At 38.0% G+C, this 21,800-nt stretch overlaps 2 protein-coding genes across 2 annotated transcripts in view; both read left to right on the top strand.

Annotated features, from left to right (window-relative positions):
• LOC127621481 (phosphoglucomutase-like protein 5) overlaps positions 1–21,800 on the top strand; it is a 242,965-nt gene that overhangs the window by 139,742 nt on the left and 81,423 nt on the right. The gene's annotated exons all lie outside the window — the stretch shown is intronic.
• The window catches only part of LOC127621478 (cytospin-A), a 51,560-nt gene continuing 34,635 nt past the window's right edge, over positions 4,876–21,800 (top strand). The window contains exon 1 of the mRNA XM_052095107.1: positions 4,876–5,485. The gene's annotated coding sequence lies outside the window, so the exon portion shown is untranslated. The remainder of the gene's footprint in view (positions 5,486–21,800) is intronic.

The following is a 21,800-nucleotide window of genomic DNA, read 5'->3' as shown; positions in this document are numbered from 1 at the left end:
TGTGGATTTCAGTCCAGCCTTCAATACAATTATGCCTGATTTCTTTCAACCAAACTAACCCAGCTTTCTGTGCCCACCCCAATCTGTTGATGGATAACCAGCTTTCTGACAGATAGGCAGCAGCTAGTGAGACTGGGGAAACTCACATCCGGGACCCTCACTATAGGGGCTTTTCCACTACTCGACTCAACTCTGCTCACTTTTTGGGGGTTTTCCACTGTGAATAGTACCTGGTACTTTTTTTTGTACCACCTCGGTCGAGGTTCCAAGCGAGCTGAGCCGATATTATATATGATGTCAGAACCCTGCAGATCACTGATTGGTCAGAGAGAATTGTCACTACTATCATCACTGTTAGCTACAGTGATAGTATCATTTGTTCATGCAACTTTTGAATTGTAAAAAGAAATGGCGGAGAAAACAAGGTGCAGACGTTCCTCTTGTTAGCGACGAGCAAAACCAAAAAGTCTTTCAGGAAGTGTCTCAGCTGTTGGCCGTACAGCTGAGACACGGCTTCCACCAGACCTACCAACAGTGTAGCGAAAAGTTAAAAAAAGAAAGTGACTACAGAGCTATCAAGGAAAAGTGGACCCTAATGGACCCTATCTAGACCGGCGAGAAATGGGAGGGAGTGAGAGTGCCCTGAACTCAGCGACGGCTGGAGTCCACAATGGAAGATGATATGTTAACTCTATACTCTGCTTGAAAGCTTCACTTTATTTAGTTGACCAGCTACTGGAAAGCTTGCTTCTAAAACAACCAGGCCAATTTAACTGTTACACTTGTGTAAAATCACCATGCTAACAGCTAGCGGTCGCGTTTAAGATGATGTCACGCCAGTAGAGGCCGCGCAACTACGACAATCAGCCTATAATCTCACCTATGTTGAGGCGGCACAAAACAGCAGTGGAAAAGAAAGCTCAGAAAAGTAAAGCGAGTAGATTCGAGTCGAACTGCAACGTGCTGTGGAAAAGTGCCATATTAGCACTGGTGCTCCTCTATGAAGGCATTTCAACGGAATTAATCTGCGCGCGTTATTTACGCACGCACTCACTCACGATAGATTAAAGCCATGCAAGGAAAAAGGAAGAACTCGTTCCCGCGTTTTAAACCCTCGTGCGCATTATTGACACTTGCACACAGTAGTTCATTGCTGCACGTGGAAACGGCAATACAAGATCTCGCACGCGAGGACATGCCTGAAAGCACGTGCAAGACAATTCCCCAAAGTCTTCCGCTCTATCTAATCTCATCTGCTGCTTTTGCTCGCTCAAACAATGACTCACATGCAGCGGGTCCGTTGGTGAAGCCATGTCTAAAGGTGAAGATGAGCTTGTCATGAATCTTATAACAGGCATCCAATCACAACACACTTCCAGAAATGGGCAACATATCTGGCGTTAATTTAGAATACATTTATTGTCTGTCAGTTTGCTGATGTCACAGCTCTTTAAATTTATTTTTAAAAATGAACAGCAAATACCCCTAGCATTTAATTTTATTAAGATTTTCTCAAAAGCTTAATTTCACAAAATGTGAGTTATTGGATATCCATGAACATCCTAATAGAACATATTAAAAACGGAGTTAAATATTTTGGGATCGGTGGATAATTAAGAAAAAATATTTTGAAAATGAAATTAATGATAAACACTTGGCTGCAGATATACATAACGATATTCTGAATAATTCTATTGACGAAGGTCTTTCTAGATTCATTTATCCGTGTTTCTCATTAGCAGCTTCTGCTAAAAAGATCATGGAAAAGTCATTACGTAAAAGTGATATGATTAAAGATTATGAAGACGGAGGTCTTAAGATGATTGACTTTGACATTATGAATGGGACTATCAATCTTAAATGGTTAAAATCGTTTTTTAATAATGAGTCCTCATTCTGGTTTGAGATTCCTTCAGCTGTAAAAAATTTAGTGGCATAAGTTTTCTGTTACAGTGTGACTTTGAAATTTCTAAACTCCCTGTAAAACTTTCTGCTTTTCACCAACAATACTATTATATTGGAAATTGATTTTCAAACATAATTTTAGCCCACATAACATGTCAATCTGGAATAACAGAAATCTTTTATTGATGAGTGGTGGCAAAAAGGCATATGGTCAGTGACACATGTTATGGATAACTCTGGGAATATAATGTGTCTCAATAACTTTTGTGTTAAGTGCAATAACTTTACAGAGGCTTTAATCTATCCTCAATAATGCATCAATAATGCGCGCGGATTAATGGCGTTGAAATGCTTTCATACACTACGGTCATCTGCCTCATCAGTGACAATGATAAGTCTGCATACAGACGGGAGTTTGATCAGCTGGCTGTCTGATGCGGTCACAACCACCTTGAGCAGAACATGCTCAAAACAGTAGAGATGATACTGAACTTCAGGCGAAATCTTCCAGCACTTGGTTTGGTTCAGCCACCAAATTAGACAGAAGGAAACTGCAATGGACAGTCAGGGCTGCTGAGAGGATTATTAGTGCCCCCCTGCCCACCCTCCAAGACCTGTATGTCTCCAGAGTGAGGAAACATGCAGGTAGAATCACTCTGGACCAAATACACCCTGCCCACTCCCTCTTTGAACTGTTGCCCTCTGGCCGGCGCTACAGAGCACTGATCGCCAGGACGTCCAGGCACAAGAACAGTTTTTACCCTCAGGCCATTTTCCTGATGAACAATTAAACTGCCACAGCTCCCCATATTGCGATAATTTAAATAGCATACATGTGTAAATTCACTCATATTTAATAACTGAACATACCCCTATCATGCATATTACCACTTGCACATGTACATATGCCATTCTGTTAAATGTCCTATTATTTGCATGTCTATTTATATTCTTACCTTGTTTTGTATTCTGTGTCTCACTGTAATGTTCTGTGGGCACTTGTTTCTCCTATCACCAAACAATTTCCTTGTGTACGTAAGAAAACTTGGCAATAAAGCTCATTCTGATTCTGATAAGGTTCCCAGCAAGCAAAAAGTCGTCTATTAGATGTTGAATAGACGTAAATCTTCAACGTCTAATTACGGTCCACTGAAGGTTGAAAATGAAAATTGAAAAGACGTCAAATTTGTCCGACTTTTCAACGTTGAAAACAGGTCAATCTTCAACGTCTAATTACGGTCCATTGAAGGTTGAAAATGAAAACTGAAAAGACGTCAAATTTGTCCGACTTTTCAACGTTGAAAACAGGTCGATCTTCAACGTTTACTCGATGCCTATTGACAATTCAAGTCCAACACATTAATATGCCAATAACATTTTAGATTAACATATGAATGAAACAAAGCTTTAAAGAGTTAGCTTAGAATAGCTTTATTAAAACAACACATTTTAAAATAGTGCAATAAACCAGTAACCAACACAGATTTCACATTGCAAAAGCACATTCCAAGAGTCAACACAAAACAACTCAGAAAATGTACACTACAAATGTTCACTTTTCGACCTCCACCTCCAGCTCTCCCGGGAGCATGTTTAAGTGTCTCAGCCATAGCAGCCCTGATTTCAACTTCTGTGGCAGTTTTACTCCACTTCATTACTGCAGCTGCAAAAGAAAATATATTAGATGGTGCATGAATAAACCCTGTCTTACATCATTAAGGCTCCTACACATTGTATTTACATTTAATCAATTGACAATTGCATCGATTTGCATACCTTTCCAAAAGAAATACAATTGGTAAGCTAAATTATATATATATATATATATATATATATATATATATATATATATATATATATATATATATATATATAAACATGAAAAATGCAGTTACTTTTTACCACAGAGTAAAAAGTGGTATCCTGGAGGGCTTTTTTCTCACTGCTACGCCGCCCCTTCATGTTGAAAGATGCCATTAGGCTGTTGGTGAAAAGCCTAAGAATACATGCACAAAATCATAGGGTGAGGTCCATGCCTACATTCTACAAATATTCCTTTATGCTTGCATTACTCCTAATGAATCATCTCTTTCCGCATTTTTGCTTTTCTATGTGCTAAGAGGAGGGCAAACAGAGCAGGCAATGAGTAAAAATGTAACTGCATAATTACATTCTATATTCTGAGCGTGTGACATTTGTTTAATACCTGTCCATCACTTTATGGACGCAGTCTTTATCGTTCCTCCCTCCCACCTTTGAGAGCTGGGACACCTGTACATGACACATGAAAAGCCACTCAATACATTATGAATAAACCCATGGTATTGGTAATATACTGACTGTTGCCAGATTGAGCTTAAATGGGAACTGGTCATGTTGACTCCTCCATACATGTTGAGTCCATGCAAAATATTATGGGACAGTATACCTCTAAAGGCATGAAAATATGCCTATACGAAAATTCAAGCACTGTGTGTCCCTCAATTACACATTATATAAAGCTGTGCATGTTAATAGATGCACGAGAAAAGCATCTTTTTGTACAGTATAGATCATTTAGACTTTTTGGAGACTTGGGGGTCTAGTCAAATTAACATCTAATTGAGTTTAGTCCAATTTCTGTATAAATCATACCCTTTGTTCCCAGAGGTTGCGGTCCTTGAGACGTGCCTCTTCTTGAGCAAACTCTTCTAAGGTTTCTAGTCTAGCAACATGGACAGCCGAATTCAGGGGCTCATAGTGCCTCCCGACTCTTTTTATCTCATCTAGAAGTTCAACTAGCTTTCCAAGCACTGACTTCTGGTATTCTGTGGAAGAAAACACATTAATTTATTTCTGTCAAGTATTTTATAAATCTTACTTTATGCTTATTAAAGAATGATACAATAATAAATATTGACCATGGACGTACTAGCTTGAGACATGGGGAATAAGCTTCTGCTCCTGGACTGTGATGTCATTCGAACTCCACGCTGAGGTGTGCGAGAACCCCTAGATCCTGAAGAAAAAAAACAGCATTGAAGCTCATTAAAATAGTTTTTAAAGACAGCTGTTCCTGTAAGACAGTAAGTGATTTTAACACACTAAAATCATGATAACATGCCTAAGAACATTTATTTAACCCAGAATATTCTTTAATATTATTATAGTATAAGTATGCTAGTAGCAGTAGTAGGATCGGTATCGGCAAAAAATATATAATAATAATAATAAAGAAATCTACATTGGTGCATCCCTAAATGGACGTCACCTGTTGACTGTTCAGCTTACACAATTAACATTAATATGTAGCGCAGCTGCCATGTATAGACAGAAAGAAGGTGTTGAAAATATGCAGAAGAAACATCTGGTAGGCGGGCATAGTGTTGGGGTTTGATCTAGTGTGTATGTCTATGGTCTGTCAGTCGCGCTGTGTTTGCAGTGGCCAACCATCATTTTAGCATGAGACGGCTATCTGCCTCTTGAACGATGCCACATACGCCTGAATCCCGGAATACCTGCTGTTATCTACCCTTGAACACTACCAAGAAGATCATCTGTCCTGACAGACGCTTATATAGACCGAAAGGAAGGAGCTGAGGTAATAAATTAGACATTTATTATATCTCGCGTCCTGGTGAAGTAGCACGTCCTGTTAGCATTAGTGGTTAGCATGTAAACTCACACCCAAAGACTGGACAACAGTGTTGAAAGTGGGTGTCACTAAATTGAAGAAGTGGTAATTTCTATTGTGTTTTAGCTGTGAGAACAGTCACATTTGCTATTATATTGGTTAGGTAGCTAAATTACAAAACTATTCAGTCAAGCCCCGATTGATCATGTCAGCAGGGTTACCAGCGTTTCTTGTGATATCCATACGGGACGCCGATTTTCGCGTATTTTATTGACTCGCACACAAACCGAAGAATGGATATGAAACACCGACGGAGTTGTGTGAGATACCGGCTGTTAAACGTTACACTTGACACAACCGGTCGGTCAATCAACATATTTGTCGTGAATAATCTGTCGTGTTTTTAATCAGAAGCAGAATTCGTCACTCTTAAAAGCAGTCGCGTGCAAAAGTGCACGATTATTATGATTAAAAAACACTAGTAATTTATGACATGACATTGCATTGATATGTCAGTGCTCGTCCTGAAACTCTCTATCTCAGAAAACTGCAACGCTTATAGTACATGGTACAGTACAAGTAGGGTACAAAGGGGCTAAAGGCCCCCTTGGGGTAAAAGGCACTTTGATTGTATTTCCTCCCAAAACACTAAACAGCACTATACAATGCAAACTATTCCTTACCCATTAGATCACTGCGTGAAATGTCTAAAGTTTGATTTTGAGGTAATTTGATTTAATATTTATCCATTTTTAAAATGTGGCAATTTTATGTAGACTAGCTAATGAGAATCCCTGAAAATGAAATTATCACATTAAAAATACTTGTAATTTTCGGTTTTGTTTAAGGTGATAAAATCACTTATTGAAAAAGTTTTTTTAAATAACTGTTCAATAAGTGAAAGCATAGTAGTTGGGGTAAAAAGTCCCCCCTGTTTTTCTTAAGTGGGTATTAGATTTGTTATGAAAAATGTTCAAAGTGGGCTCACATTGACAGATCCAGTCACAATGGAGATTAATTTGTTCATATAGTAGAATATTGTATGTTATAAAATTCTAGATATGATTGAAAATAACAGGAAATGGTTGACCCTTTTCTGATGTGGTTATTTTGAATAAAGCAATATCAAATGCACAATCCTGCTGGTATGGCCCTACATCAACCCAGCTGTGATTCAGACACAGGCTGAGTGCCACATGGTAATCACAGCCATGCTGATTTAGTACCATAGAGCATGATTGCAAGTGTGATATTGCTTTTATACAACAGTTCAACAAAAAGTAAATGTTAGGGCTGGTAATGATTCGATTCTTTACCTAACAATGACGATGCATTGTGAAATCTGAAATTTGGCCACGATTATATTTGATTTGATTATTTTGGAACGATTCATAATTATTTTCAAAAAATATGCAGAAAAAAGATTAAACGTTTGTACTGAACATTCGTTATTTAGATAGCACAGAAATGCACCAGACTTGAGCGTGTTACCGCAGAGACCTAGCACGTGAGGAGGCTTTATGCTATTGTCTGCGGCATCCACGCACAACTCCCCACACACCCCACAGAGAGTGAGAACCACATTATAGTAGGCATGGGTGGATCGATACTAAAGTATCCATACTTCCGACACTGACGTGGTATCAAGAATATTGATCCTCACATTAAAATATCGATTCTGAAGGTTTTTTTTTAAACCAGCGATCTTATTATTTAGATAAAATTAATATTAAAGTATCTCCTAAGCTTCGAAGTGGAACAATTATATGAGCGAATTGTTGAATGGCACCGGAGCTATTTTTTCTTCCGCTTCTTTATTTTTTTTGGCAGTACCAAGGTTTTGATACAATTAACCATGGTTTTACTACAGTATTACTGAAGTATCCATATGGTAACATGGTTTTAGTAATATTAACCATATAATAATATCTATGGTTAATTTTGTGGTTGCTTATACTTACTAATTTTTAAAAGGTAAACAAAGCAGCCTAATCATATTTTGCTTAGACCTATAAATATATAAAACATTTAAGTAATAGTTTTATCCAAAGAATTTGTAAAAATGTAATTCAGTAGAGGTATTGGTATCGATATCGGCGATACTGGCCTAAAAGTACTTGGTATCGGATCGAAAAGAAAATAAGTGGTATTGCCCATCCCTACATTATAGCGACCAAGAGGAGGTTAACCCAACGTGACTCTACCCACCCTAGTAACCAGTTGGTTGTTAGAAATGTGGTTCTTCCAAATGCTAAATGTCATTATTTTTAAGTGGTTGTAATTTTAAGCTTATTAGCAGCCATTCACACCAAATGTGTTTTTGTGTCCTTCCGTGCTGTATTTCTATTTGGTTTTCCTATAAAACAAGCTCTAGATTGACCTCTTTAACCATTGTGCACTGTGTCTCATGCTGGAGCCCCGCTGAAAACAAATGTCCCATGTTTAGAGCTGGGATGTATCGTATTTGGCTAGTAGAAAGTTGGCAACCCAGTGATGTCAGTGACGGTGTATGTAATAGAGATATGATATTTGTCAGAATTACCTGAGAAATAAATCATGGTGTGATAGTAGTCAATAGTATTCATTATTATTAATAAAAAAATAATTCTGGTGATGTTGGTGACAAAGATATAGATTTAAACTTTGATATGGAACAATCAGTTATAATAATAATATTAATAGTTGTAGTAGTATAATACTAGTAGTAATAATAATAACAATAATAGTAGTAGTAGTAGTGGTAGCAGTAATAATAATAAAAACAATAATAGCAGTAGTAGTAGTGATAATAATAATAATAATATAATCTCAGCTTTATGAAATTTTAGACAAGTCAATAAAATGATTGCCGATATACGAAACTCTCGAGGTCTGGGAGCTGCTCCACCCCTGCCAGCAACACATCCAACAGACCCGCCCGACACAGACACCAACCCCAACTCTAATCCCCCCCGGCCCCCCCTCCCCCGCTGCCTGCAATCCCATACCAGCGGTTAAGCTTCTGTGCGCCGCTGTGTCTTCCTCCACAAAGGATACTGGGGCACCACGACAGGCACCTCCAAATCAAGCTCACCTGGCCTGGTTGTGACCCGACAGATGACCAGAAATCATTGTTTGGTTTACATTTTGGTTTTCAATCTTTTGCTGGAATTGTGGTGTGCACCATTTGTCTCCACAGCCAGAGATACCACATCCAACCCAGATAGCATTCCGACACAGTCAAGTTAAAATAAGAGAAAGGACTGGCGGCAGATGCGGCAAAGGGAGGGGCCAGGCAAATCAAAATTCGCACAGGCAATGCCTATGCTGACAAGATGTGCCAAACGTACTAGAGCAGCCCCCAGACCCAGACAGCTAATATAGTATATAAGTTATGAGTGTATAAATAGAATGTTTTTGGAATTGGGTTTTATAAGGGAGGCAGGTGGGAGGGATGATAGATTGTTCTATACTAACATAACTATCAGTACTGCCACCACTACAACCCCATCAACAATAACAATAATAGCATTAACTATACCAATTACATGCATAATTTACATGCAAAGAAAATAAATCAAATATATTATAGCATATAAACCTATTTTTTTTTCCCCTGTCCCTTTATTAGAGCAAAGTATGGAAATACTTTTAACAAAATAAATACAAGATAAACAAACCAATAAACCAAAAACAAACAAAACAGATATTGCATGATATTATGTGAAGTGTAGGTGTACATCTCTATTCAGTATTTACTGAAGAAAAGAAAAGGGTTAATTTAAAAATATATCAATAAATAAATATAAATACAAATAAATGAAAGGGGAAAAAAAAAGGGGGTAATTATGTAGTTTTATAGATATGTGTTTGTAACAAAAATAGGAAATAAACATTATTGTTATATATTAATAGGTTATAAATATAATTATGATATGATAATACTGTCATAGTAATTAGAAAATATGTATTAAATCAACTAAATTATTGACAAAATTATGGAAATATACAATGACATTGATGATTATGCTGACTATAGTATAATAATATTGATAGTAATGAAATAGTACTAACAATCATAGTGGTAATAATAGAGATGGTATTAATGATGATAGTGCTATAAATAATAATATGAACAATATATAATATCAACACGCACATGCACACACACACACGTATAGATTTTTTTAATTTTCCAGTTTAACAGAATTATTTTCTTGGCAATAGTTAGAGAGATGAGGAATGGGTTTTTATATTGGAAGATTATCGACTTCTATGGTGTTACCGAGTAAACAGAGTGATGGCAGTGGAGGGATTCTACAGACCATAATAGTGGAAAGTTTATCAGTCACTGCTATCCAATAGGAATAAACTGGTTGACAAGTCCATGTGGCATGTAAGTAATCGTCAGTGCTACCCAAAGTGCATTGTGAGCAGGTGTCGTTGTCGCTTAAACCCATTTTAAACTTTCTTTTTTGGGTGATGTGGGTCCTATGAATAATCTTGTATTGTATGAGTTGTAAATTTGTATTGTTAGTCATAGAGAAAGTGTTGTTACAAATTTCTTTCCAGAGTTCGGGGTTGGAGGAGAGCGCTAAATCATTTTCCCTTAATAATCATTTTTTGATTATTGGTAGTGTTATAGTTACATCAGTATGTGATATTAGTTTATAGGGTTTCGAGATACATTTTTTGAAATTAGTGATTTTCATTATTTCTTCCATTAACTGAGAAGGGTGTAATGGGTTATTGGTTATATTAATCTTTGATTTAATTATGGATTTTATTTGTTGATACTGGAGAAACTGTCCCCTCCCTAGACTGTATTTCTGTACTAGTGTGTTAAATGATATGAATTGGTTGTTTTGGAATAAATGATGGAGGTGAGTGATTCCTTTGTGCTGCCATGATGGGAAGTGGACAGGAATATTGTATAGTTGAAAATCAGGTTTGTGCCAGATTGGGGTGTATCTACATGGAGTTAGTGGTGATTTATTAATTCTGTTTACTTTCCACCAGGCTGTCAGTTTATGGTGTTCAGCTAAAGGTTTGATTTTCAGTGATAACTGTTAGTCGATCAATAGTTTTTGTACTGTTGGCAGTTTTAATCGGTTTCAATTTGAAGACTTAAGTGATAAAGTTCTCATTAATGTACCTGATAAATACACTGGGGGCCAAAAGTTTGGAATAATGTAAAGATTTTGCTCTTATGGAAAGAAAATGTTATTCAACTGATCATATTTTGTAATAACGTAAAAATGCATTACAATTTGAAAAAAATGTTCAGAACTTCTTAAACTACTTCAAAGAGTTCTCATCAAAAAATCCTCCACATGCAGCAATGACAGCTTTGCAGATCCATGGCATTCTAGATGTCAGTTTGTCCAGATACTCTGGTGATATTTCACCTCACACTTTCTGTAGCACTTGCCATAGTTGTCGGGTGGCTGTGGCTCAGGTGGTAGACCGGGTCGGCTGCTAATCGCAGGGTTGGTGGTTCGAATCCCGGCCCACACGACTCCACATGCCGAAGTGTCCTTGGGGCAAGACCCCAAGTTGCTCCCAATGGCAGGCTAGCACCTTGCATGGCAGCTCTGCCACCATTGGTGTATGAATGTGTGTGTGAATGGGTGAATGAGTCACAGTGTAAAGCATTTTGAATACCTTTAAGGTTAAAAAGGCGCTATATAAGTGCAGACCATTTACCACTTCTCACACACCTTGCAGTCATAAATGCTCGATGGGGTTAAGATCCATAACTATTTTCCAATTATCTGTTGTCCAATGTCTGTTTCTTTGCCTTTTTGTTTTTCCATTTCAAAAGTGGCTTTTTCTTTGCAATACTTCCCATAAGGGCTGCACCTCTGAGTCTTCTCTTTACTGTTGTACATGAAACTGTTGTTGAGCGGGTAGAATTCAGTAGAGCTGTCAGCTGAGGACATGTGAGGCATCTATTTCTCAAACTAGAGACTCTGATGTACTTATTGTTTTTTTGTACATCTGGCCTTCCACATCTCTTCTGTTCTTGTTAGAGCCAGTTGTTCTTTGTCTTTGAAGACTGTTGTATACACCTTTGTATGAAATCTTCAGTGTTTTTTCTTTTTTTTTGTGCAATTTCAAGCATTGTATAAACGATGATTGAATAACAATTTTTTAAACAAAGTCTATTGCATACTGTGGCAACTCAAAACCAAACACAAAGACAAGGTTAAGCTTCATTTAAAGAACCAAATAGCTTTCAGCAGTGTTTGATATAATGGCAAGTGATTTTCTGGTACCAAATTAGCAATGCATCATGATTACTCAAGGTAAGAAGTTGGAGTGATGGCTGCTGGAAGTGGGGCCTGTCTAGATTAGATTTTATTAAATAAAATAAAAAAAATAAAATATTGATGGTGCTGTTTTTACATCAGTAATGTCCTGACTAGAGATGCACCGACTGCAATTTTCTTGGCCGATTTCGATTTCCGATTTTTTTTTTTTTTGCACGTGTGACCTGCCGATACCGATTTATTCCGATTTTCTTTCTAAGAACTATTATTGACCACATATACAAACAAAATCTACCTTTCTTCAATGCTAAATTTTATTTTCATAATAAAATAAATTATTAAACATTACAATTTCCCCCAAACTGCACTAAGTTACAGGATCTTCTCTCACTTAAACAACTCTCAAAATAAAGTGCTCTGTGACTAGAAAGAGTTAGAAATAAAAATTAACTGCAAATGAGTTGCTTTATATAACAGATGTCATTTTCTACTATTTTTATAAATGGAGCTTTTTCTCTTTATTACTCGTCTAACAAAACAATTACAAAGATCTGAAAAACTGAAGTGTCCAATACGCTCAACTTGAGTTAGATGTACTAATATCAGTTGTAAAACTGAGCACTGCTTCGGGAACAGCTTGTAACCATATCTGTCAACACTCCCGGGAGTCTTCCGTTTTGTTATTTCTCCCAAAAACAACTCCCGTAATTTGTATGGCCCAACCCACTTTATATTAAAAATCACATCAATATATTATTCCAAGGTGGTCCAGTTGCCAGATCTTGAATGAAACGCATCCTACTCACACAATCGACACATCATACAAATTAAAAATAATTTATGACCTCAACCTGGCAACCTACAACCCATTTTCTCTGTTGATATCTGTGCAGGCAGTAGACTCGGGATGTTAAATCAAGCATCACTGGTAGATGGGAGGAGAAGACTCAGCTGGTGCTCCGGTGAAAAAAACAAAATATACACGTACATTTAACAACAGCTGGATAGAAGAATTTAATTTCATATCCCGAAGCCATACCGACAATGCCCATGCCTTTTGCAATGTGTGGCGCACTGATTTTAATATCGGACACGGTGGGAAAAATTACGTTACTCAGTACATTAAATCACAACGGCACAATTTGTATAGTATTTAGCCTGCCTCTGCCATCCAGCACCCCACTTCCCCTCTCCCGGATTTGTGTACCCAAATTTTGACAGGTAACAGGCTGCGTGTGTGACATGACACGAGATTAAACAACTCAGGCAACATGACGTCGGAAAGTACCTTCTACTCTGTATCGAGGAAATGTATTCGATTTCTGAACCCTCTGTCCTCAACTATGGAGTACGGCTGGTCATCCAGGGCCATGAATTCCATAATTTTCCTCGTAATTGCTTTGGTCTTTTCGCTGCTCATTCCAAGGAGGCTGCTGACTTGTGACTGGCTCTGAGCTCTGGCTAGCTTTAGCCGCTTTCACTTTTTAGCTTCTTTTTTAAAATGGGCATTTTCAGCTGGGTGATGGTGTTATAAATGTCTAATTAGGTTTGTTGATCCGAATGTTATGGTTCCCCCACGGTTTACTTTGGCCTTACAATTACTACTCATTTCGAAGTTTATGTATTCTTCACTCACACAGTGAAGATCTCCCACGTGAATGATCATCTTTACATGAAGCTGTGACGTTATTGCCTGTGCCGCTGGCAAAAAGGTCCGGGCCGAGCATGCGGAAAATCGGCTAATTCCAGTCCCTGGCCGGTCGATCGGTGCATCTCTAGTCCTCACTATACTTTTTGATAATTTCAATGCCACTTTGGTGAATTAAAGTACCATTTTTCTTCCGAAACAGCAAAATCTGTACATTATTCCAAACTTTTGGCTGCCAGTGTATAAGCACAGACTGTTTCAAAACCTACTGAGTTGCTAGACAGCATTTGTAATTTGTTGGGCTTCATAGGTGCCCTCAAACTTTCAAAACATGATGCATAGAATGCTGACTACCTAGCAGGGGCTGTTCTAGAATTGGGACAGAAGCCTGGCCCCCCCACTCAGAAGCATTCAATACAATAATGATTCAGAATGGTAGATTTTAGTTATAATGTCCCTTTTGCTTACATATGAAAGAAATGATCTCACAGCTAATGCTGTTAATTATACAAGGGACATGTATTTACTTGGTACATTACAAAAATACTACATTCACAAACTCCAACAGCTGTTTTCAGTTTTCAAAGTGCAGCCGCTGTGAAGGATATGAGGTCAAATATGACCCAATGATGATCTTATCTTCCATGGGTTTTGTTAATATAACAGAAAGAACAAGACCCCGTCACTACCTCTGCAGCGCATGGGGCTACTGATAAGTGAACAAAATAATGTAATGCTTTTATGAGTGTAATTTTTTTAGGCTGTAGTAAGTAACTTCTTCAGTTGAAACCTGCTGTTATTAGGTTTGAATATTGACGATCATTGATGGTCACGTGTGTGAATTTATTTTTTATATTATTTAATGTTCTGTATTCTTGTTTTCAACAACTAATGTACCTTTTTTTTGTTGTTGTTGTGGATAGTCGAAACATTAGTCACGTTTCGACTATCAGGCCAAGTGAGAGTGCTAGTGTTTGCCAGGTCCAATTGCGTTCCCACTCACTGAGTTTAGCTAAATTAGGTCAGAGGTTTCAGCACAAAGATACTAATTTCCTAATTTTTAATATCTAGCTACCAGCTTAGCTCAACAGATCAATGGAGAATGGAGAATCATCAGTACTGGTCAGTAGACAAAATCAGGGCTCTTCTGAATATTTGTGCTGATGAAAATGTGCAACGTCAGATCGATGGCGTCTGCCGAACGAAAACATGATTTAGTATATTGTCGTCAAACTTACCAAGTTATGTATCCAGCACACAATGCTACAGGTTCAGGGGAAAATGGAACAAAAAAAAACGAATTGTGGGTCTGAAATCACTGGAATTGGGCTTATAACTGTCCAACGCATTAATAAAACCTGGAAGAAATGTGATCGGAAAAAATCTTGATCTGAGATCACTGAAACCCTTGAAGTCACATCATAAAAAATCGACAATAGAGTTCACATCTATGTTTAATAGTGTAAGTAAGAGTTTCTGTACAATTTCCCTGATCCAGCTAGACGTTAAAATATTGTCAAACATTTTGGCTAACCGATTAAGTAAAGTTATGAAATATCTTATACTTCTAGATCAGGTAGGGTTTATTAGGGGCCATAGCTCTTCTGATAACATTAGGCATTTCATCTCTATAATGTGGTCATTGGTGAATGATCAGACTCCGGTCGCTGCCATCTCACTTGTCACTGAAAAGGGATTTGATATGATAGAATAGGAGTATCTATATATATAAGGTTTTGGAAATGTACGGGTTCAGGAATACCTTTATTGGTTGGATTAAGTTACTTTATAGACACCCAGTAGCGGCAGTACAAACTAGTGGATTCATTTCCTCTTTTTTTTGGACCTTAAAATAAGCGTCCAGCCGGGATTTCTAAAGTTGCGAAAATGTCGGGATTCGGCTTTAGTTGCATTATGATGTGCATCTGGTCTATTACATAATTGTGTGTGTGTGCACGCATATTTGCATTGCTTTAACTCCTCTTTGTAAGTCTCGCATTCATGCACACCAATTGGTCAATTATATGAGACTTGCAGCAACTGTTGGCCAAATTCCTGCTTGTCAATCTCTCCACAAACGCGCGAAGCACTGTTGTGTTCGGCATCAAACAGTTGCTTGAGAATAGCAGCAAATGACAGCTAAGTGGAAACAATGTCCAACCGAAAGTGCAAATTTACAGAAGATTTGCTCAAACAATTCCCATGTTTTCGTCCAGGTCGAGATCTGTGGGAAGCAGAATGTATGACATGTAAAGATGGCACTTATGTGTCAGTTGCTAATAAAGGTGCAAGTGATTTAGAAGCACACATCAGCTCTGCGAAGCATAAAGGGTCAGCAAAAAGGTGAAAGTTCATCAGGTAAATTAACAAACCACTTTTTGCAACCAGGTAAAATTGTTATCACATTGCTTCATTTTCCATGGCCATTAAAATAATAGTAATAGTAAATTAAGTTACACTCATGGCATCAAATTTCTTTGAATGGACGTTCAAAAGAATGTTGGACATTTTTATTTATTTATAAATAAAATGTTATGCTATTAGAGTGTCTTTTTCACTGTATTAAAGTTTGCATTCATAGTAACACTGTTTTGAACCCTATTATTCCACTATTACATTATAAAATTTTCTCTCATTATTTCGCCTGTAGAGACGTAATAAACTTAAACTTGTTAAACCCCAGTTATACCTGTGTCTGGTAGTGTTGTCAAAAATACCGGTACCCCGGTACCAAGTCGGTACTCGAACAAAAAATTATTTATGATTCCAGAATTTCTGAAGGTACCGGGGTATCGAGTACCGGGTCTACCCGGTACCCATGCAGAGGCGTGAAATTTCGAACGCCTTTTGAAACTGTACCTGGCTGAGAGAGACTCTGCCTCGGGGAACTCATCCCTCGCGCGCACGCTAAATGCAGCTAGATTAGAATGCGACTGCTTTAATCATAATATCATATATCTAAATATATGTCCATATGCATTTCTTATCATGAAGAAAAATGGCAAAATGCAGCTTTATTAATAAGAGAGCATTTTGCACATTAGTTTGGAAATAGTTTTTTATTCATTCTATTGTATGCTTGTTTATTTAGGCTTTTTTTTAGTACCGTAATTTCCGGACTATAAGCCGCAACTTTTTTCCTACGCTTTGAACCTCGCGGCTTAAACAACGATGCGGCTAATATATGGATTTTTCCCGCTTTCAAATTTTATTTAAAAAAAACAAAAACATTCTGTGACGTGCTCAGTTTTGGCGGCATGAAGCTTTCATTAGACCAATGAAATTGCCGAACTGGTTAAGGTCAAACAACGTTTTTGTTTACTGTTTAGATTAAATCGAGCGCGCTCGAACTTCACATCATTCTGATTATGGTAGTCATTTTGTCACCCTCAAGACACGGTAGAAATGCATATGATGCAGCTTTCACGTTGAAGGCGATTGATCTGGCTGTTGGAAAAGGAAATAGAGCTGCTGCACGGGAAACATTGGAAACAGCAGCGTGATGAATTGACTCAGTGCAAAAAGACAACTAAAGCTGAGGCTATTAAACTCCAACACCGAAGGAGATGACTTCAGTGGTTTCATGTGCACAAGCGGAGGAAGATAGTGACCAATGACTTTCTTGCTAGGCTACTGTTTACTGCAAATTTTTTGTTACAAGCCGTGTGTGGCAGCGGGGGCGTGGTCAAGCGCCCGTCCGGGAGAGAAAAGCGGTAAGGGCGCTTACACCTGAGCTAATGTCTAACACCTGTGTCTAATTTCAGCAAGCGTGGGGAGAGCGGCATAAAAAGGCAGCAGAGAGAGATTGAGTGAGTGACAGACAGACAGACACACGTCAGTCTAGTGTTGGCGCATAGAAGACCAAGAATTGAGAAACTTTATAAAATTGATTGTAAACATTGCTGTGGCCATTAAAAGCCTTACCTGGAACGTCAAGTGCCCTGCTTCACGTGTCCTTCTTGGGAAAACTGTCACACTGGCACCAGTTTTCAGCACATGATGTAAGCGCCCTTACCGCTTTTCTCTCCCGGACGGGCGCTTGACCACGCCCCCGCTGCCACACCGTGTTTCGTTAAAGCCTATTTATTTTTGTTACAAGCCGTGTTTCGTTAAAGCCTGTGTAAAGTTCATTTGTTTCAATGTACCGGTAGGCACCTGCGGCTTATAGACAGGTGCGGCTTATTTATGTTCAAAATAATATTTTTTTTTAAATTCAGTGGGTGCGGCTTATATTCAGGTGCGATCAATAGTCCGGAAATTACGGTACTTGGTAAAAACTTAAATTAAAAGTTGCAAAAGTTGAAGCAAATCTTATTTAAGTGTTCAGAAATACTTTAAGCATACATTGTTCAGTTTTGTTATAATTAAAAAATTATATATTTAAAGTGTTGCTCAATGGCATATTTCTGTTCTTAGTTCTGCTGCTAATGTTTTGTAGACTTTATTATTAAAAGAGTGTTGTTTAGTAACCTGTTTTGCTTTGGTACCGAAAATGGTATCGAGTACCATGAAATTTCACTGGTATTGGTACCGACTACTGAAATTTTGGTACCGTCTGGAAATCACGAGCTGCTCAATTTCTAAAATGTGAGTATACATTTAATTAGGTAATGTTTCAAAACTTAATCATTAATTTGACATGATAATGGCGTTTGATATGAAAAGAAGCAAGATAACTATGGCAATTATACTATTATTATCAGAGTTGTTTAGCTGCAGGGTGAAAATGAATATTCAAAACCATCTACTTCATATCAACCTCATGAAACCCCCGTTACATGTCTCATTTCTGGATCGTACAGGTATTTTTGTTTTTTGTGCTTTGTGCATCAGGCTGTGTTGGTCTTTATGTTGTCTGATTTCATGTTATAAACACGTTCTTAATTCACAGATTAGGCCTAATATCTCCCTAACCTGCTACCAAATTGGTTGTGACGTGTAATAAGTCACAACCAATTTGGTAGCAAGTCTCTTTTCAGGGATTCATATGTTGTTTATATTCAGCCAATAATCACATCTTTAAATAAGTTATTAAATCTTTGATCCTGTGCGAGAATACACTATACATGGCCAAAAGTTGCATGACAGCATGACTGAAAACTCATCTGCACAACAGAACTCTTTGCTTAAAAACACATGTAAATGGCAGGATGGCTGAGGTTAATATGATGTACAGTATTTATGAATGTACTGTATATCTGTAAAGCGCATATATGGGATTACATAAGGCATAAATCATATCTTGCAAATTATGTGTGATTCAGTTTGGGGGAAAATTCTCTTAAAAACATAATAATGTAAAAAATGATTATCTTCGGACACATTTTTAAAGCCATGATGGTAAAAACAGCTATTTATCATTTTTGTGTTGGGGCCAGTGAAAATGTTGGCAGGGCCAGTAAAAATCTGAAGCACTGGCCCAACCGGGCCTGTACAAAAAATCCTTAGTAAATGTATAAGCAATTAGGAAATAACACTTACTACCCAGGAACCAAAAAATGAATAAATGAGTGAATTTTTATTGTTATTGAATCTGAACATAATTGTGAAACAGAAGCAAGCCACACCAAAATACTCTTTATTTTTGCAGCTAATTCTACACAATTGTGAAGATAATTTTCTATAGTTGAATCAATAAAAATATATTAAGTTGGTGCTTTTAGCTTATTATAACCCCAGAAAACATGTCAGTGGATTAGTGATTGCCTCAACATTTTGGACCCTCACGAGCATCACTGTGAATTATAAAATTTAGATAATGATGACAGTCAAACCACTAATTAAAAAAAATAATAAGAATTCACACTGGGTTCGTAGCGTAATGATTTGGCCTTAACATCTTGAAATGTGAATATATTTTCAGTAATTCAACAATTGGAGTCAGCTTAATCCATGGTTACAACATGTAGTATGCAGAAAACATGGAATATAATCATAAAAATGGCAATAGCAATAAACCGCAGAATGTCATGGAACGTGACATACTGTATTAGGATGAAAATGAATGTTTGAATGTACAGTACATTTACAATTGTGATATATCCTAGTGTGATAATTATACTAAAAAAGATTCTGATTTAATTTATTAAATAAATAATCTGCAAGTGATGCGCATTTCAAAATGAATGTGTACAGCTGGCCGCTCATTCACTGAAAACACCTCATCATGATCATCATAAGGACACTTGTGAGTGTGAGATGACAGAGACAGAGAGCAGTGAATTGCACAGCACATATAGACTATGTATTTAGGGATTAATAATCACACTATGCCATGGAGCATACTGCTTATCTAGAGGTGAGAAACCTCTGTCAAATACACACAGAAATGGCATTTTTGTTTAAATTTGACACTTGTTGGGCGCATGAAATATCCTGGAAAATTGTGTCTTGAAAAGAGTGAGAACCCTGTATTTGTATGTGTGTATACATAAATTCAACAAAAATAGAAACGTCCCTTTTTCCTGACAATGTATTTTAAAGATTATTTAGCAAAAATCCAAATAACTTTACAGATCTTTGTTGTTAAAGGTTTAAACATTGTTTTCCATGCTTGTTCAATGAACCATAAACAATTAATGGATTATAATTAATTAGTGGAACGGTTATTTAGACACTAACATCTTACAGACGGTAGGCAATTAAGGTCACCCTTATAAAAACTTGGGATACTAAAGAGACCTTTCAACTGACTCTGAAAAACACCAAAAGAAAGATGCCCAGGGTCCCTGCTCATCTGCGTGAATGTGCCTTAGGCATGCTGCATGGAGACATGAGGACTGCAGATGTGGCAACGGCAATAAATTGCAATGTCCGTACTGTCAGACTTCTAAAACGGCACTACAGGAAGGACAGCTGATCGTCCTCGCTGTGGCAGACCATGTGTAACAACACCTGCACAGGATCGGTACATCCGAATATCACACCTGTGGGACAGGTACAGGATGGCAACAACAACAACCTGAGTTGCACGAGGAATTCACAATCCCTCCATTAGTGCTTAGACTGTCCACAATAGGCTAGGAGAGGCTGGACTGAGGGCTTGAAGGCAGGTCCTTAAAAGACATCACCGGCAACAACGTTGCCTATGGGCACACACCCACCTTCGCTGGCCCAGACAGGACTGGCAAAAAGTGCTCTTCACAGACGAGTCGCGGTTTTGTCTCACCAGGGGTGATGGTCGGACTCGTGTTTATCGTCAAATGAATGAGGGTTACACGGAGGCCTGTACTCTGAAGCGGGATCAATTTGGAGGTGGAGGGTCCGTCATGGTCTGGGGCGGTGTGTCACAGCATCATCGGACTGAGCTTGTTGTCATTGCAGGCAATCTCAATGCTGTGAGTTACAGGGAAGACATCCTCCTCCCTCATGTGGTACCCTTCTTGCAGGCTCATTCTGACATGACCCTCCAACATGACAATGCCACCAGCAATACTGCTCGTTCTGTGCTTGATTTCCTGCAAGACAGAAATGTCAGTGTTCTGGCATGGCCAGCAAAGAGCCCGGATCTCAATCCCATTGAGCACGTCTGGGACCTGTTGGATCGGAGGGGGAGGGCTAGGGCCATTCCCCCCAGCAATGTCCAGGAACTAGCAAGTGTCTTGGTGGAAGAGTGGGGTAACATCTCACAGCAAGATCTGGCAAATCTGGTGCAGTCCATGAGGAGATCCACTGCAGTACTTAATACTGGTGGACACATTATTCAATTTCTGTTAGTCACATGTCTATGACAATTGTTCAGTTTTTTTCTTAGTTGTTGAATCTTTTCATGTTCATACAAATATTTACACAAGTCAAGTTAGCTTAAAAGCAGTTGAAAGTGAAAGGATGTTTCTTTTTTTTTTTTTTTATGTGTATACTTATATGTCACCACAGGGTTGTTTGTTGAGGGTCAGGGTGGGGTTGGATGTCTGGCAGAACTGCAAGACCCCTATCATGCTCTGAAGATGACTAAACAAATACTGCCATCCCAGTGCTCCAGTCACTAACTCCACAGAGACACACATTTCCAAATAGAAAGAACACAGTGTCCAAACAAAGATGGCCACTGGAGTCAATTCTCAGCACAGTGAGACCTTTTATTAGTCTTTTCAGCTGAGATCAACTAGTTACTGAAAGACAGAAGATTTAGTATTCTGAGCAGATCATTTTTATGCCTTTTAAGCTTAAAGGAATAGTGCTCCCAAAAATATTGGCTGGAATATACTCATCCTGTTGTATTTCCATCTAAACTTGAATGCTGTGTTGGTGAAATGCCAAAGAAGAATCTTCTTATCTGCTTATAATCTGATATAGGCTATATATAATATGTTGTATAATATAGTAGTGTATATGCACTCACTGGGCACTTTATTAGGAATACCTGTACACCTGCTTATCGTGC

The sequence above is a fragment of the Xyrauchen texanus genome, chromosome 27, assembly GCF_025860055.1.
Source record: "Xyrauchen texanus isolate HMW12.3.18 chromosome 27, RBS_HiC_50CHRs, whole genome shotgun sequence".
NCBI classification, from domain to species: Eukaryota; Metazoa; Chordata; class Actinopteri; order Cypriniformes; family Catostomidae; genus Xyrauchen; species Xyrauchen texanus.
This window is presented reverse-complemented; position numbering and strand designations above follow the sequence as displayed.